We start from the raw sequence: 19,599 nt of genomic DNA on the forward strand, positions 1-19,599 counted from the left end.
ATGTTAAATTAGGTGATAGGATGGGTCATTTCGGTCATCAAATGAGCGAAATGCCCCATTCCCTCAACTAACTTAACCTCGAGGTCCTTGTTTTTTATTTTTATTTTATTTTTTAACATGTGTTAAAGAAGGTCTACCGCATTACTTTTTGACAATGTGTATACGTGGCATACAGTTGATCCACCCGACCTGTTTGTGATGGAATAAGCCGTGTGTGTTGTGGGCAAACGCTTGCTAGTGTACAACCGTTTGCGATTGATGAATTCATCACCGACGGGTTCCCTTGTGTGGTCCTTGTTCATCTCATCATGTCTACGTGTCCTTTCGTCCTTCTCCCGCACGTCTTGTCACCCCGCTGCCGCAAATGTTCGTGCGCAAGCTTGAGTAGCACGCGGGGGCGTTCTTTTGTCCGAACGGTGCTGAGCCCATTCCCGTGCAACCGCGCAAGTTCTCGTGCAAGCTTCCCGCCTGACTTGGTGAAAACCCCCAAAATCCCAATGCTTATCAGCCTACTATATAAACCCTCATGGTCGGCAAGTCCCGCGTCGCATTTTCCCCTCCCTCCCTGTAGCTTATCTTGTCTGCTTCTCCCAAAATCGGCAATGGCACCGGACCGTCGTCGTCTCTCAGCCACTCTGCCATCATCAGAGCACAGCTCCAGCTGGGAGGCTACACTGCGGCGGTGGCGTAGTCCTCGGTGTAGTATAGTGCGTGCGGCATCCCAGTTGGGTGTGCGTGGAACATGCACCACATGCTCGGCCGCTGGTGCCCATCGGCAGCTATTGCCGGTTGCCGTTGCCGCCACAGCTTCGTCGAAAGCCAGGGCCATCACCCGCTCCGCCGCCGTGGCCATTACCCCACTGCCGGCCACCATGGCCATCACACACTCTGCCACTACGGCCCGAAGGCGGGAGGTGGTTGTCGTGGCCGCCACCCCATCGTCGTCCACCATGGCCGCTAGCCCACCATCGATCACCGGGATCATCACCCACTCCACCACCACCGCCCACAGGAGGGAGGCAAAGGTGGAGGCCCACACGTGCTGCAGCGACCTTGCACACTACATCGAGTTCCTGAAGGAGGAGGAGGAGCGCCTCGTCGACAATGCAAAGAGCCTTACCGCCACCGTGGCCGCGGCACACGCCGACGCAGAGGCGGGGAATCAGGAGATCTACAAGGAGAACCACCACTTCAAGAGGGGTCGTCTGGAGCGGCAGAGGGCGTTCAAGGTGAGTGTCGCTGAAGGTGCAGAGGGCGTCCAGTTCGTCAGTAGCCTCCTCCTCCTCTTCCTCTAACTAAGCATGCTCGACAAAGGAGAGTCTGCCGTAAGTAGTACAAAGCCCCTCCGTAGTAGTATTTAGGGGCTATTTTGTTCAGTTCATCTGACTATAGATGTGGTGGAACTGTACAACGTACTTAAAATTAGCTAGCATATATAGTTGAACTAGCTATTTCAGTATGTGGTTGGCAACAATTGGGGAAAAGTTTGGTCGTTTCAGCTGTAAAGTTCAATTGTTTGTATAAATTAAGCAAGATTGCTTAATCTATGAATAAAATCTATGCTTAATTACTGAATTTTAGTTGCAAAAACTAGATAGTGCTAGTGATTTTTAGCTGCATATTTTGACAAATCGCAGTGTTACAAGGATTGACAAATGGCAATGTTACTCGAGTGGCAGCTAGTTGTTTCAAAATGCCTTTGTTGACTGTTATTCGAGTGCGCCTTCTCTCAAAATGGACATGAAAATTACCATGGCATGTCGGGTGCCATTCCATGATAGCATGCCAAGTTTCATGAATTTCAGACGAGTTTTGGATTTACTAGAATTTAAAAACAAAGTATATCAACGTTTTGCTGGTACTCAATAGGGATGGTGTTTGAAATTCATTCCCATTTCTTGCATGGGAGCTAAGCATGCACCCAAGGGCACATATTTGATTTTTCAACCAATTTATATGCACTGAAGCTTGTGGATGTAGTTCAAATTTGATATATGCACATAAAATGCCTAGAAAACCCAGTTAATAAATAAAAATATCCAAACGAACCCTGAAAAATTCCAAAATTGAACACAACACTCCTATTGTTCTATGTTGACACTAGAATTTTTTTGAAAGCAATAACAGGCAATGGGTATCGTTTCGTCCCCAAAGGTGGCATGTTCCCTACCGAAACCATCAAGCTTGTTGTGAGAAGCTCTGGTTTGTGAGAAGTTTATACCCAAACCTGCCCCAAATGGGACAAAAAATTTACCACGGCATGTCGAGTGCCATTCCATGATAGCATCCCAGGTTTCATGAATTTTCAATCGAGTTTTGGATTTACTAGAATTTAAAAAGCAGGTATCTCAATGTTTGCGGCCGAGTGATGGTGGCAGGGTGTTTGACATTCATTCCCATTTCTTGCGTGGGACCTAAGCATGCAACCAAGGACACATATTTGAATTTTTAACAAATTTATATGCATTAGAGCATATGCATGTAGTTCAAATTAGAATTATGCACATAAATGCATTGAAAGCTCAATTACTGCATAACAAATGTGCTAACGAACCCCAAAAATCCCAAATTTTAACACAACACTCATGTTGTTCTATGTTGACAGTAGAGAAAAAAATTAAATCAGGAAGAGGCAATGGTTATCATTTCATCCAAAAAGGTGAAACGTTCCCTACCGAAACCATCAGGCTTGTTGTGAGAAGCTCTGGTTTGTGAGAAGCTTATACCCAAACCTGCCCCAAATGGGACAAAATTTTTACGACGACATGTTGATGCCGCTCCATGATAGCATGCCATGTTTCATGAATTACAAACGAGTTTTGGATTTACTAGAATTTAAAAATCAGGTATCTCAATGTTTGTGACCGAGTGACGGTGGCAAGGTGTTTGACATTCATTCCTATTTCTTGCATGGGACCTAAGCATGCAACCAAGGAGACACCTTTGAATTTTCAACCAATTTATATGCATTAGAGCATGTGCATGTAGTTAAAATTTGAATTATGCACATAAATGCATGGAAAGGTCAACTAATGCATAAAATTTCCTAACGAACCCCGAAAAATTTCAAAATTTAACACAACACTCCTGTTGTTCTATATGTTGGCACTAGAGCAAAAATTGAAATCAAGAAGAGGCAACAGATATCGTTTTGTCTAGAAAGGTGAAACGTTCCCTACCGTAACCATGAGGCTTGTTACGACAAGCTATGGTTTGTGAGAAGCTTATACCCCAACCTACCCCAAATGGGACAATATTTTTACCACTGCATGTTGCTGTCGTTCCATGATAGCATGTCAAGTTTCATTCATTTTAGACGAGTTTTCGATTTACTAGAATTTTAAAACCATGTATCTCAATGTTAGCGGTCGAGCGACGGTGGCAAAGGTGTTTGACATTCATTCCCATTTCTTACATGGGACCTAAGGTTGCAACCAAGGACACCCATTTGATTTTTCAACCCATTTATATGCCCTGGAGCATGTGCATGTAGTTCAAATTTGAATTATGCACATGAATGCATAGAAAACTCAGTTAATGTATAAAATATCCACGCGAACCCCGAAATATCCCAAAAAATTACAAACACTCATGTTGTTCTATGTTGACACGAGAAAATGTTTGAAAGTAAGAAGATGCAACAAATATCGTTTCGTCCCCCAAGGTGGCACGTTCCCTACCGAAACCATCATGCTTGTTGTGAGAGAAGCTCTGGTTTGCGAGAAGCTTATACTAACCTGGCCCAAATGGGACAATATTTTTTTACCCCAGCATCTTGATGCCGTTCCATGATAGCATGCCAAGGTTCATGAATTTCAGACGAGTTTTGTATTTACTAAAATTACAAAAGCAAGCACCTCAACATTTGCCAGAGAGCCACGGTGCCGTGGTGTTTGAAATTCATCCCCATTTCTTGAATGGGACGTAAGCATCAACACATGGACACATATATCATTTTACAACCCATTTTGGTGCACCGGAGCATGTGCATGTGGTTTAATTTTGAATTGTGCACCTGAAATGCCTAGAAAACCAAGTTACCATATAAAAATATCCAAACGAACCTTGAATAATTCCAATTTTTTTGACAACACACCTATAGTTGCATGTTCACTAAAGATAGAAGTTCTAGCAATTCAAACACCATCCTTTGCAGCTGTGACCCCATTATGTAATTCAAATCAAGATGAAAAATCAAGTAGATCCCACATAGTTTATTATCACCAACAGTGTGAGATGCAATACAAAATATCCTGGAGCACCATTGGTGTATAGTACGCCTATGGCTTACGCGAGAAGGTTCGTCGGCTACAGTCCACAGCTGGCATGTGAAGCACACTAGCTCGCTCCCCAAATATCATTTCACTGGTCAATCGTCGCCGGTGAAAGATGGGGACGTGGACCCGCGTCCCGAGGGAAACTTTGGCGGCCCACTCCGATGAGAGCACGGCCGCAGCCGCCAGGCGCGTGCTAACAAGCTTCATGAGTGCGGCCGGAATATGAGACCGGGCAGCCAAGGCAGCCCAAACGGCCGCTGTTGCTTCTCAGGCGGCGGCATCAACATCTGCCTCGGGGATAGCAACTGGCGAGAGCGGCACAGCAACTGTCCATTCTGCAGTGGTGGCCTTAGCCCTAATGGAGGCCGCCCAGGACCATGTTGAGGCCGCACACATCCAGCTCATGGTGGTCACCGCACAAATCGAAAGAAGCTTCTCCGACAACGGTCGGCAACCCACAACCGAAGAGTTGGCAATTGCCGAGAGCGTTCGAGTAACCGTCCGTTCCTGCGCGGCATACCTTGCCATGACGGAGCCCATCAAAGCCCAGATGGCGTCCACCCACGCCCAACTCGTGGCGGCCTTTTCCAAAGAGATGGCAGACATAGATGGCGAGATGCTTGCCGAGTATGGTGCGATGGATGCCATGGAGCCCCTTCCCTAGTCAACCGTCGGGCGCGAGCTAGACATGGAGGAGGCGACAGAGATCGACGAGCACCATCTGTAGTAGTACTCTTTGTTTTGTTTAATTAAGAGTGCCAGTCTTTAATTTGTTAGAGTAATGTTTAGGCCAGCTAGCTCTATTTAATTGCTGAACTTGCTCGATTAAGAAGTGTGGGTGTGCTGTAGTCTCCTTTGTGTACCAAAATTATGCGATGACGTGGATGAACACTGTAACCAGGGAAATTGGAACCAAAATCTCTGATGTTCAAACTCATCGCACATGGGTTAAGCTATCTGAATCGTTTGTGATGTTTACATATGGTACATAGTTCTGAATAAGGGACCGTGTCTGATGACACTTTGCGCTCCAGTTTTTTCGCTGAAGCGATTCCAAATTTTTGGCTTCCGCAGAAATATCTACCCCCGCCCTCTCCCCCTTACCAAAAGCCACATTTCCCTTGTTTCCGCCTTCCTTTCCAAGTAGAAACCTTCACTCCTTGCTTGCAACGCTGCCCCCCTCACCGGCGACCCTCCTTCATGCTGCTCGGCCTCGCCTATCCAGGCAGGTAATCCACACTTGACCCCCATCCTCCTCCTCCTCCCACATCCCACATGACCAGACCACCGACGCGAGTGCGACACCTTCCACACAAATCACCGATCCCTCCACCAAATAAGTGCCGCCCTAAGCCATGGTGCATGCAGTATAGCCAGGATCTCAAGGAGCATTTGGCAGCGGAGAAGCAAATCGCGGCCGCACGAGCGGATGAGGTCGCGATGGCTGCCATTCGTGCCGACCCCCAGATCTTGGAGGAGCACTTTGCCATTTGCTAGCTACGCCGGTTAAGCATGCTCTGTTTACCCGTTGCGTGTGCTGCTCCTGCCTTTCCTTAACAAATTCTAGTGAATTGTGCTATCTACTTTTACCATGCAATCTGTTGCTCTAGTGTATATGTTCTATATGTAATGCAATGTGGTGCTCACTTATTAACTGTTTGGTTAATTAGTTGTCGTTTCAGTTAACTGTTTGGTTTAGTTCTGTAAATGTGATGTTCAATTCTTCAGGGTGCAATTTTGTATTGTCTTCCATGTGAGAAATAAATTGATTTTTTCTTTACAAAATACATGAGAAACAAATCCAATTGCTATATTTCCAAGTTGTCAAGCATGCGTGGTTTGGTTAACTGTTTGATCTTCTAGTATGTTATACATTGTGCAATGTGGTGCTCAGTTAATGTTTGGTTCATTTGTTGTGGTGTTTAGTTAACTGTTTGGTTCCATTCTGCAATGCGATGTTCAATTGTTGTGGGTGCATTCTGTTATTGTATACCATCTGAGAAATAAATTGAATTTGGCTATACTAAATACATGAGAAATAAATACAATTGCTATATTTCCAAGTTGTTAAGCATGCTTGGTTTGGTTAACTATCTGATCTTCTATTAGGAATATGTTATATTGTGCAATGTGGTGCTCAGTTAATGTTTGGTTCATTTGTTGTGGTGTTTAGTTAACTGTGCTTGGTTCAAATCTGCAATGCAATGTCCAATTGTCGTGGGTATAATTTTGTATTGTTGTGCATGCGAGGAATAATCGAATTTGCCTGCACTTAAAACATGGGAAACATATACAATTGCTATATTTCCTAGTTCTTAATGATGCTTGGTTTGGATAAATGGGTTTTCCATGTGGCTTGAATTAATTTGATGAATCTGCAATGTGCTTATTTTTCATTAACATATTTTACTGATAGCATGCGAACCCTTACTTAACCTGATGACTAACTACCTTATATGTGTTGCAGGGAAACAATATAATGCAAAGCACTGAGGTTTGCAATCGAGGTTAGCACGTGCATGGTCCGCTGTCTAATAGCACATTATTGTGCAATTGCCGGAACCATTCTAATATTTAGGTTTTTAACAATTTGGTCCTACACATGTAGGTCCTTCTGTCAGAGGTTTTGACCCACTATTCGACCCTTTTTGCATGTGGGGAAATGAGTTGTCCATGAATATCAATCAAGCCAAGAAACTCAGAAAGATTGTTAGGATAAAGAAATTGGCGACAAAAAACAACAAGATCTTTGTGTGCACAATGAAGAAGACACCAGTTCACTACAGGATGGTACTAACTATCATACCTTGTCTTTTTTTATTCCTTTGCCCCATTTCCAATATAGAGAAGATATTTATGCACATCCTTGTTTTCAGACCTTTCCAAAGCAGTTCACTGATGATGACCTCTCAAACCACCTGTATGGACAGGAGGCGAGGAAGGTATCCATACAACACCCATGGTTCAATATTGAAGTGTTCCTGAAGAGGACGAAGGATGGACGATCAATCATCCACAGGCACTGGCCTAAAGTTGCAAAGACCTTCAACATCAATGAAGGCTCAATATTCGCCTTCCGCTTCAGCAGTTTTCCCGATGAGATGCATCTATATATATACCGTCTATGATGCTAATTTCGAAAGGTTCTAGATGTTGCATGTGAAACTTGGTGCTGGTGCAGTTGTGTAATGGGGTAGCTGAGTGCTGAAGCTATATCATGTTGTACTCTTTGTATTTCAGTTATGAAATCCTGCTTCCTTAATATGGGAATGAAATATATTATGTGTTTAATACGAATGTCAACTAGATTAATAAATGGATTATTAATAATAGGGCAATTAGCCTGCTAATGGCAAATTAGCCTCCTAATCGTTTTTGCTATTGCAAACAGTTATTGAGAAAATACAGTGGGCGATGACCTAAGGCAATGCACACAGTTTCTAGGAATAAACCGTATTGGATCGATGAAAAATCACACACGACATTCTCTTCAAAACTATTTGCATTAGGCCACCTTGCGCAAACGTTTACCGCATAAAAACTGTGCGTGATTGATAGCCTTTGCCACACAGTTTCTTTACGCACCGTGTGTGATGCATTCACTAACGAAACGATAATTTTTTTAATATTGTGTGTGATGGGAACGCCATCACAAACGATTTAACGGGGGAAATTGTGTGTGATGTACCTACAAATGGAAACATTTTCCTTGCAGCAACTGTGTGGGATGTATATACAAATGGAAAAGTTTTGCAAGGACTGACTGTGTGGGATGTACTTACGACCGAAAATGATTTCGCCTGTATAATTGTATTTTTTTAGCACTGCTGTACGTATAATCGTATTTGGTTGCTCGACGGTCGCACATGACCTCATCTTGTCGAGCGTGTATGCCAGGAGGGCATATCCCCGACGGTTTCTGGGTCATGTGGGAAGGACCCCCTAATCTCCCACACTCACTAGGCAATGGTTCCAAATGCCGTCGCGGAAAGGGGTTTAAAACCGTTTGTATAGCACCGATATGTACCAGTGATTGTGAACAACTGAAATAAACAAGGCATACTGCAAACAACCAGATATAGCAATTAAAAATGGTCATATTCCCACTACACTACAAAAGTGACTCGACAAAACAAATCATGGGTTTCCCCCTATGAAGAGGCACGACAAAACAAATCATGGGTTTCCTCACTTGTCACAGATGGGCTCGTTCCCGTGGGAAGAGCATGGACCCTGGATGCGCTCCATGTTGTTGTAGATGGGATCCTTCCCCTTGGAAGAGCACGGCTATAGGGTGCCCTCCCTAATGTCGCAGACGGGCTCTTTCCCCTTGGAAGATCAGATGAGCTCTTTCCCCTTGGAAGAGCCGGAGAGGGTGCCCTCCTCGTGGTCGCTGTCGATGAGGTCTGACTTGGAAGCTGTGGATCCCAAGCTAGCACCGCAGAACGTGTCCTTCAAAAATGACAAAAGGGGCTCGATGGCGATGTAGGATAGCAAATTCTTGACAGTGAGCCAAAGGAGATCAGTGGCGGGGCCATGGATGAGATCGATGGCGGTTGAACCCGAGAGGTTGGGGTTGGGCCACTTAACCTATGACATAGCCCACCTCAAGCCGTCGTTATCGACAACCTCGATGTCGTAGCTAGCGTCTGCGACATACCCGCATACTCTAGCCCGCTGATTGAGTGTCTGCAGCCAGTAATGGTCGTTAGCTTCCTCGGCGACACCAGGCGAAGACACCACGATACACCTCTTTTGGGCCAGTCGCTCCTCGAGCTCCACGAGAAGCGTAGCCGGGCTTAGGCTACGACGCTCTGGAGTGGGGGATGTGGATGGGGATGGGGATATGTGGGAAAGGGGGCGTTTGGCAGGCGTCATCTAAGAAACTCAGGGTAGCCTAGGTATGGAGATCAGTGGGTGATAAATCACAAGTGTAGGGGATCGCAACAGCTTTCGAGGGTAAAGTATTCAACCCAAATTTATTGATTCGACACAAGGGGAGCCAAAGAATATTCTTGAGTATTAGCAGTTGAGTTGTCAATTCAACCACACTTGGATAACTTAGTATCTACAGCAAAGTATTTAGTAGCAAAAGTGGTATGATAATAAAGGTAGCGGTAGCAAAACTAAAGATAAATGTTTTTGGTTTTTTGTAGTAGTTGTAACAGTAGCAGCGGAAAAGTAAATAAGCGAAGAGCAATATGTGAAAAGCTCATAGGCAATGGATCAGTGATGGATAATTATGTCAGATGTGATTCCTCATGTAATATTATAACATAGGGTGATATAGAACTAGCTCCAATTCATCAATGTAACGTAGGCATGTATTCCGTAAATAGTCATACGTGCTTATGGAAAAGAACTTGCATGACATCTTTTGTCTTACCCTCCCGTTGCAGCGGGGTCCTAGTGGAAACTAAGGGATATTAAGGCCTCCTTTTAATAGAGAACCGGACCAGAGCATTAACACATAGTGAATACATGAACTCCTCAAACTACGGTCATCACCGAGAAGTATCCTGATTATTCTCACTTCGAGGTTGTCGGATCATAACACATAATAGGTGAGTATAGACTTGCAAGATAGGATCAAGAACACACATATATTCATGAAAACATAATAGGTTCAGATCTGAAATCATGGCACTCGGGCCCTAGTGACAAGCATTAAGCATAGCAAAGTCATGGCAACATCAATTTCAGAACATAGTGGATACTAGGGATCAAACCCTAACAAAACTAACTTGATTACATGGTAAATCTCATCCAACCCATCACCGTCCAACAAGCCTACGATGGAATTACTCACGCACGGTGGTGAGCATCATGAAATTGGTGATGGAGGATGGTTGATGATGACGACGGCGACGAATCCCCCTCTCCGGAGCCCCGAACGGACTTCAGATCAGCCCTCCCGAGAGAGATTAGGGCTTGGCGGCGGCTCCATGTCGCAAAACGCGATGTAACTTTCTCCTTGATTTTTTTCTCCCCGAACATGAATATATGGAGTTGGAGTTGACGTCGGTGGAGGTCCAGGGGGCCCACGAGATAGGAGGCTGCGCCCTGGGGGGGCACCCCCCTGTCTCGTGGACAGGCTGTGCCCCCCTGGCATTAATTCTTTCACCAAAAATTCTTATTAATTCCAAAAAGTGCCTCCGTGGATTTCCAGGACATTCCGAGAACTTTTCTTTTCTACACATAAAACAACATCATGGTAGTTCTGCTGAAAACAACGTTACTCCGGGTTAGTTTCATTCAAATCATGCAAGTTAGAGTCCAAAACAAGGGCAAAAGTGTTTGGAAAAGTAGATACGTTGGAGACGTATCAACTCCCCCAAGCTTAAACCTTTGCTTGTCCTCAAACAATTCAGTTGATAAACTGAAAGTGATAAAGAAAAACTTTTACAAACTCTGTTTGCTCTTGTTGTTGTAACATGAAAAGCCAGCATTCAGGTTTCAGCAAATATTATGAACTAACCATACTCATAATAACACTTATCTCTCACAATTACTCATATCAATAACGTAATCAGCTAGCGAACCATAATAATAAAACTCGGATGACAACACTTTCTCAAAATAATCATAACATGACATAACAAAATGGTATCTCGCTAGCCCTTTCTGAGACCGCAAAACATAAATGCAGAGCACCTTTAAAGATCAAGGACTGACTAAACATTGTAATTCATGGTAAAAGAGATCCAGTCAAGTCATACCCAATATAAACCAATAATAGTGAATGCAAATGACAGTGTGCTCTCCAGCGGGTGCTTTTTAATAAGAAGGATGATGACTCAACATAAAATTAAATAGATAGGCCCTTCACAGAGGGAAGCAGGGATTCGTAGAGGAGCCAGAGCTCGATTTTAAAATAGAGATTGAATAACATTTTGAGCGGCATACTTTCACTGTCAACGCAACAACTATGAGATGGCTGTATCTTCCATACTAAATGCATTATAGGCAGTTCCCAAACAGAATGGTAAAGGTTTATACTCCCCCAACCACCAACAAGCATCAATCCATGGCTTGCTCGAAACAACGAGTGCCTCCAACATACAACAACCCTGGGGGAGTTTTGTTTAATTATTTTGATTTGCTTTGATCTTTTTGGATCATGGGACTGGGTATCCCGGTTACCATCCCTTTCTCGCGAATGAGGAGCGGAGTCCACTCCTCGTGAGAATAACCCACCTAGCATGGAAGATATAGGCAGCCCTAGTTGTAACATGAGCTGCTCGAGCATACAAAACAGAATTTCATTTGAAGGTTTAGAGTTTGGCACATACAAATTTACTTGGACCGGCAGGTAAATACCGCATATAGGTAGGTATAGTGGACTCATATGGAACAACTTTGGGGTTTAAGGAGTTTGGATGCACAAGCAGTATTCCCACTTAGTACAGGTGAAGGATAGCAAAAGACTGGGAAGCGACCAACTGAGAGAGCGACAACAGTCGTAAGCATGCATTAAAATTAATTCACACCGAGTACAAGCATGAGTAGGATATAATCCACCATGAAGATAAATATCGTGAAGGCTATGTTGATTTGATTCAACTACATGCGTGAACATGTGCCAAGTCGAGTCACTTAATACATTCAAAGGAGGATACCATCCCATCAGACCACATCATAATCATTCTAATAGGATGTTGGCATGCAAGGTAAACCATTATAACTCATAGCTAATCAAGCATGGCACAAGCAACTATAATCTCTATATGTCATTGCAAATATGTTTACTTCATAATAGCTGACTCAGGAACGATAAATCATCATATTTACAAAAACAAGAGAGATCGAGTTCATACCAGCTTTTCTCATCCCAATAAGTCCATCATATATCGTCATTATTGCCTTTCACTTGCACGACCGAACAATGTGTATAATAATAAGAGTGCACGTGCATTGGACTAAGCTGGAATCTGCAAGCAAAGCATTCAACTCAAGAGAGAAGACAGATAATATAGGCTCTAAGTTAAATAAACAATCATGCATATAAGAGCCACTAAGCATTTTCAATATGGTCTTCTCGACCCCCAAAGGAAAGAAAAGAAAATAAAACTATTTACACGGGAAAGCTCCCAACAAGTAAGAAGAAGAACTAGAAATCTTTTTGGGTTTTCATTTTAATTCTACTACAAGCATAAAATTTAAACTAACTATTTTTTTTGGTTTTTCTTAAGGTTTATCAAACACACAAGAAGAAAACTAGAAAAAGAAATTTAAACTAGCAAGGATAATACAATGAAAGAGTATGAGCACCGACGACTAGTGTGTGAACATGAATGTAAAGTCGGTGAGAAATACATACTCCCCCAAGCTTAGGCTTTTGGCCTAAGTTGGTCTAGTACCAAGGACCGCCACTACTCTCCCCGGTGTAATGGGAGGTGTAATCAGGATACCACTGGCTGGTCATCTCCGGATCCCACTGGACAGATGATGCACGATAAGGGTCCAGTTCAGGTTCCAGCTCAGGTTCAGGTTCTGGAGTGAAAGCTTGGGCTAGATGGTTGTTCACCGCTTCCGGCATGACAAGACGATTTTCTGCAAGAAAATCAAATAACAGAGGCGCAGGCAAAATAATAATCTCAATGTGTTTCTTATTAAATCTAAGTTTATACAAAAGCATCTTTTCTTCGTTGTCAACCATAAACTTGTGTGCTACCATGCTCTTGTAATCTAAAATGTGAGGAGGCAATTTTATCTCCTCCTCCTCATGATGCCTAATGGGTATCTGAAAATGTTTAGCAAGACGTGCAACATAGATACCTCCAAATATGGGACCTTTTGTACGATTCAGGGCTAGTCATTTAGCAACGATGGCACCCATACTAAAAGTATTGTCCCCAAGCAAAGCATGTTGAAGAATGATAATATCAGGAATGCTCAAATTCCCACTGTTTCCACGACCAATCAAGCATCTACTAGCAAATATAGCAAAATAGCGTAAAATAGGAAAGTGTATGCTAGAGACCTTCGCCTCGGAGCCCTTCTTTGGCTCCTCTATAGCTATGGTGTTAACAAAGCCACCCACATCATCACGATGGGGTTCATCTAATTCTCCCTCATAAGGTATCCTACATACCGCGCAAAAATGATGTAAAGACATTTCTTTGAATTCATCATATAAATGAAATGATACTGCAGGCGGTGATTTCTTAGGATAATAATAAAAGTTTTGCATGAAAGTATTGGTAAGTAAGAGATATTGATCGATTCGGTCGTTGATGAAACCAGTGAGGCCTGCAGTCTCGATTAAAGCATAAAAGTCTTCATGAATTCCGGCTTCTTTCAAGAAATCCTCACATGGCCATTCACACGACCGTACTTCCGCTAAGCAAGGAAGATTGTACTTGGCTTTTTCCTTCTCTTTTTTCCTGAGAGCTTTGGCTAGAAGAGCCTTTAGAAAGCCTCCTTAACATTTTTTGAAAATTTCTGAAATTTTAGTACCTTCAAAATAAAAGTGGATAAAACTAAACAAGATTGATAGCAACTACTCCTACAAGTGCCTAGAGCCTATATCATGCATTGGAATTGCTTGGGACCTCAAAAATTTAACATGCAAGCTCAAGAACATGGTCACCTAAGCAGCAAAAATTTGCAATGAATAAAGCACTAGAACAAAAACTAATTGGACCAATGGAGGAGTCACATACCAAACAACAATCTCCCAAAGCAGTTTTGTGAATGGATCTTTGAGCTAAGAGATCAAAAATCGCAGCAAAACGAGCTAGAACTCGTGCTTGAGCTGGATGGGGATTTTTCTGGGTAGAAGGTGAAGTGTGTGGGTGCTGGCATAAGTGGAGGGGAGCCAACAGGGGCCCATGAGACACGGGGGCGCGCCCTACAGGGGGGCGCCCTCCTCTCTCGTGGCCTGGTGCTTGCCCCTCCTGTAGTGTTTTCAGTGCCTAAAATCCTCAAATATTCCAAAAAAATCATACAAAAATTTCAGGGCATTTGGATCACTTTTATTTTAGGACTATTTTTTAATGCACGGATAATTCAGAAAACAGACAGATAATACTATTTTTGCTTTATTTATTCTAAATAACAGAAAGTAAAAAGAAGGGTACAGAAGGTTGTGCCTTCTAGTTTCATCCATCTCGTGATCATCAAAATGAACCCGCTAACAAGGTTGATCAAGTCTTGTTAACAAACTCATTCCGAATAACACGGAACCGGAGAAATTTCGAATAACACTAAGTTACCTCAACGGGGATATGAAAATCACCAACAATAAGAATATCATATTTTTTCTTGACAATAGGAAGAGGAAATTCAAAACCTCCAAAAATGATAGTTGGAACTTTTTCAATAGAATTGATGCTATGAACTTGAGATTGTTTCCTCGGAAAGTGTACCGTATGCTCGTTACCATTAACATGAAAAGTGACATTGCCTTTGTTGCAATAAATAACAGCCCCTGCAGTATTAACGAAAGGTCTACCAAGGATAATATACATACTATCGTCCTCGGTAATATCAAGAATAACAAAGTCCGTTAAGATAGTGACATTTCCAACCACAACAGGCACATCCTCACAAACTCCGACAGGTATAGCAGTTGATTTATCAGCCATTTGCAAAGATATTTCAGTAGGTGTCAACTTATTCAATTTAAGTCTACGATATAAAGAGAGAGGCATAACACTAACACCGGCTCCAAGATCACATAAAGCGGTTCTAACATGATTTCTTTTAATTGAGCATCGTATAGTTGGGACACCTGGATCTCCAAGTTTCTTTGGTATTCCACCCTTAAAAGTGTAGTTAGTAAGCATGGTGGAAATTTTAGCTTCCAGTATCTTTCTTTTATTTGTAATGATATCCTTCATATACTTAGCATAAGGATTTACTTTAAGCATATCAGTTAAGCGCATACGTAAGAAAATAGGTCTAATCATTTCAGCAAAGCGCTCAAAATCCTCATCATCCTTTGATTTGGATGGTTTAGGAGGAAAGGGCATGGGTTTCTGAACCCATTGCTCTCTTTCTTTACCGTGCTTCCTAGCAACAAAATCTTTCTTATCATAACGTTGATTCTTTGAATGTGGGTTATCAAGATCAACAACAGGTTCAATCTCTACATCATTGTTTTTGCTAGGTTGAGCATCAACATGAACATTATCATTAACATTATCACTAGGTTCATGTTCATCACCTAATTGTGTTTCAGCATCAGAGATAGAAATATCATTGGGATTCTCAGGTGTGTCTACAGTTGGTTCACTAGAAACATGCAAGGTTCTATCGTCTTTCTTTTTCTTCTTCTTAGAAGAACTAGGTGCCTCTAAATAATTTCTCTGAGAATCTTGCTCGATTCTCTTAGGGTGGCCTTCAGGATACAAAGGTTCCTGAGTCATTCTACCAGTTCTAGTAGCCACTCTAACAGCAAAGTCATTTTTATTTTTCCAACTCATCAAGCAAATCATTTTGAGCTTTGAGTACTTGCTCAGCTTGAGTAGCAACCATAGAAGCATATTTGCTAACACGGTGAAGTTCATCTTTAACTCTAGCCAGATTATCGCCTACGCGTCCTATCTCGAAAGCATTATTCTTTAACTCTCTACCAACATAGGCATTAAAACTTTCTTGTCTAGCCATAAAGTCATCAAATTCATCTAAGCATGGGCTATGAAATTTGGTAGAGGGTATTTCAACTTTATCATATCTATAGAGAGAATTTACCTTTACTACCTGTGTCGGGTTATCAAGACAATGTGGTTCTTCAGGCGGTAAATTAAGACCATGTATTTCTTCAATAGGTGGTAAATTCTTAACATCTTCAGCTTTAATACCTTTTTCTTTCATTGATTTCTTTGCCCCTTGCATATCTTCAGGACTGAGAAATAAAACACCTCTCTTATTCGGAGTGGGTTTAGGAATAGGCTCGGGAGTTGGCTCAATTGGTTCAGGAATTGCCTCAGGAATTGGCTCGGTTAGTCCATTATAAAAGATATCAAGTTTTTCATTTTTCTTAAGAGGATGATTGGGCAAAGCATTAAGTAACCGGAGAAACCTCCCCCAAGCTTGTGGGAGACTCTCTTCTTTGATTTGCACAAAATTATATATTTCCTGCAAGGCAGCTTGTTTCTTATGAGCAGGGAAATATTTAGCAAAGAAGTAATAAATCATATCCTGGGGACTATGTACACAACCAGGAGCAAGAGAATTATACCAAGTCTTAGCATCACCCTTTAATGAGAACGGAAATATCTTAAGAATATATAAGTAGCGAGACTTCTCATCATTGGTAAATAGGTTAGCTATATCATTCAACTTGGTAAGATGTGCCACAACAGTTTCAGATTCAAGGCCATAAAAAGGATCAGATTCAACTAAAGTAATAATCTCAGGATCAATAGAGAATTCATAATCCTTATCAGTAACACAGATAGGTGAAGTAGCAAAAGCAGGGTCGGGTTTCATTCTAGCATTAAGAGACTGCTGCTTCCATTTAGCTAATAATTTCTTAAGATCATTTCTATCATTGCAAGCAAGAATTTCTATAGAAGCTACTTCATTCATAACATAACCCTTAGGAACAACAGGTAGTACATAATCATTGGGGGAACGTTCATCATCACTATCATCAATAATAGGTTCTTCAATATTTTCATTCCCCCTAACTCTAGCAAGTTGTTCATCAAGAAATTCACCTAATGGCAAAGTAGTATCACATACAGAAGTAGTTTCATCATGCATAGCAGAAGTGGCATCATCAATAACATACGACATATCAGAATTCATAGCAGTAGCAGGTTTAGGTGTCGCAAGCCTACTAATAACGAAAGGAGAATCTAGTGCAGAGCTAGATGGCAGTTCCTTACCTCCCCTCGTAGTTGAGGGCAAAATCTTGGTCTTAGCGTCTTTCAAGTTCTTCATAGTGATCAACAGATATAAATCCCAAGTGACTCAGAGAATAGAGCTATGCTCCCCGGCAACGGCGCCAGAAATTAGTCTTGATAACCCACAAGTGTAGGGGATCGCAACAACTTCCGAGGGTAAAGTATTCAACCCAAATTTATTGATTCAACACAAGGGGAGCCAAAGAATATTCTCGAGTATTAGCAGTTGAGTTGTCAATTCAACCACACTTGGATAACTTAGTACCTGCAGCAAAGTATTTAGTAGCAAAAGTGGTATGATAATAAAGGTAACGGTAGCAAAACTAAAGATAAATGTTTTTGGTTTTTTGTAGTAGTTGTAACAGTAGCACCGGAAAAGTAAATAAGAGAAGAGCAATATGTGAAAAGCTCATAGGCAATGGATCAGTGATGGATAATTATGTCAGATGTGATTCCTCATGTAATAGTTATAACATAGGGTGATATAGAACTAGCTCCAATTCATCAATGTAACATAGGCATGTATTCCGTAAATAGTCATACGTGCTTATGGAAAAGAACTTGCATGACATCTTTTGTCTTACCCTCCCGTTGCAGCGGGGTCCTAGTGGAAACTAAGGGATATTAAGGCCTCCTTTTAATAGAGAACCGGACCAGAGCATTAACACATAGTGAATACATGAACTCCTCAAACTACGGTCATCACCGAGAAGTATCCTGATTATTCTCACTTCGAGGTTGTCGGATCATAACAAATAATAGGTGAGTATAGACTTGCAAGATAGGATCAAGAACACACATATATTCATGAAAACATAATAGGTTCAGATCTGAAATCATGGAACTCGGGCCCTAGTGACAAGCATTAAGCATAGCAAAGTCATAGCAACATCAATTTCAGAACATAGTGGATACTAGGGATCAAACCCTAACAAAACTAACTTGATTAAATGGTAAATCTCATCCAACCCATCACCGTCCAACAAGCCTACGATGGAATTACTCACGCACGGTGGTGAGCATCATGAAATTGGTGATGGAGGATGGTTGATGATGACGACAGCGACGAATCCCCCTCTCCGGAGCCCCGAACGGACTTCAGATCAGCCCTCCCGAGAGAGATTAGGGCTTGGCGGTGGCTCTGTGTCGTAAAACGCGATGAAAGTTTCACCTTGATTTTTTTCTCCCCGAACATGAATATATGGAGTTGGAGTTGACGTCGGTGGAGGTCCAGGGGGCCCACGAGATAGGAGGCCGCGCCCTAGGGGGGGGGGCGCCCCTGTCTTGTGGACAGCCTGTGGGCCCCTTGGCATTAATTCTTTCGCCAAAAATTCTTATTAATTCCAAAAAGTGCCTCCGTGGATTTCCAGGACATTCCGAGAACTTTTCTTTTCTACACATAAAAGTAGTTCTGCTGAAAACAGCGTCAGTCCGGGTTAGTTTCATTCAAATCATGCAAGTTAGAGTCCAAAACAAGGGCAAAAGTGTTTGGAAAAGTAGATACATTGGAGATGTATCAGTGGGTAAGCTGCACGGGCAAACCAGCAGATGTTGACAATGGAGGTCTTGCGGCGGTGGCGGCGGGGACCTTTCTTGGGTTTCGAGCGAGGGAGGGTGGGTGTGTGTGCGCGCGCCCGAGGAGGTTTTGGTGTGTGTGTGTGGAGGGGGAGGGTATGTTTGAGTAAATGACGCGGGTACTGAAAATTTTACTATGCGGGAGTCAAACGCGGGAGTGAAATGCTGGGGCTATTGAAAATTTTGATGATGGTGCATCGCACATGGTCCGAAGATAAGAACCATCTGTTATGAAATAGAAAAACCCTCGAGGCGGGCAAATATTTTATAGGGGCAGGCGGGATTGGGAACAAAAAACATCGCACATGGTCTGAAGATAACAACCATGTGTTATGAAACAGAAAAACCCTCCTCGAGGCAGACAGATATTTTCTAGGGATGCAGGTAGGATTGGGAACAAGAAGCATCGCACACGGTCTGGAGATAACAACCGTATGTCATGAAACAGAAAAACCCTCCTCGAGGGGGGCAGATATTTTCTAGGGATGCAGGCGGGATTGGGAACAAGAAACATCGCACACGGTTCGGAGATAACAACCGTGTGTTATGGAACAGAAAAACCCTCGAGGTAGGTAGATATTTTTGAGAGGGGGAGCCCCATGGAGCCCAATGTACTGTGCGGATGTGTGCGTGAGAGGGGCACTGGCGTGGCACACAGTTAGTTTGAGTGAACCATACCTGTTGCGTCATCCGACTTGTCTAATGTTCATAAATTTGGCGAAAAATGATGCAGGAGAGGGTCAGAACACGAACACACTTGCATGTGGACCAAATTTATGTATGAAAAGGCTGATTTGATTTTCAAATACCAAATGCAACTTCGATGTGGCACCTATCTCGTAAAGTGCATGGTATTGCTTGCCCCCCTCGTGTCGGCACGAAGGAAATCC

The sequence above is a fragment of the Triticum dicoccoides genome, chromosome 2B (genome assembly GCF_002162155.2).
Source record: "Triticum dicoccoides isolate Atlit2015 ecotype Zavitan chromosome 2B, WEW_v2.0, whole genome shotgun sequence".
In the NCBI taxonomy this organism is placed as follows: domain Eukaryota; kingdom Viridiplantae; phylum Streptophyta; class Magnoliopsida; order Poales; family Poaceae; genus Triticum; species Triticum dicoccoides.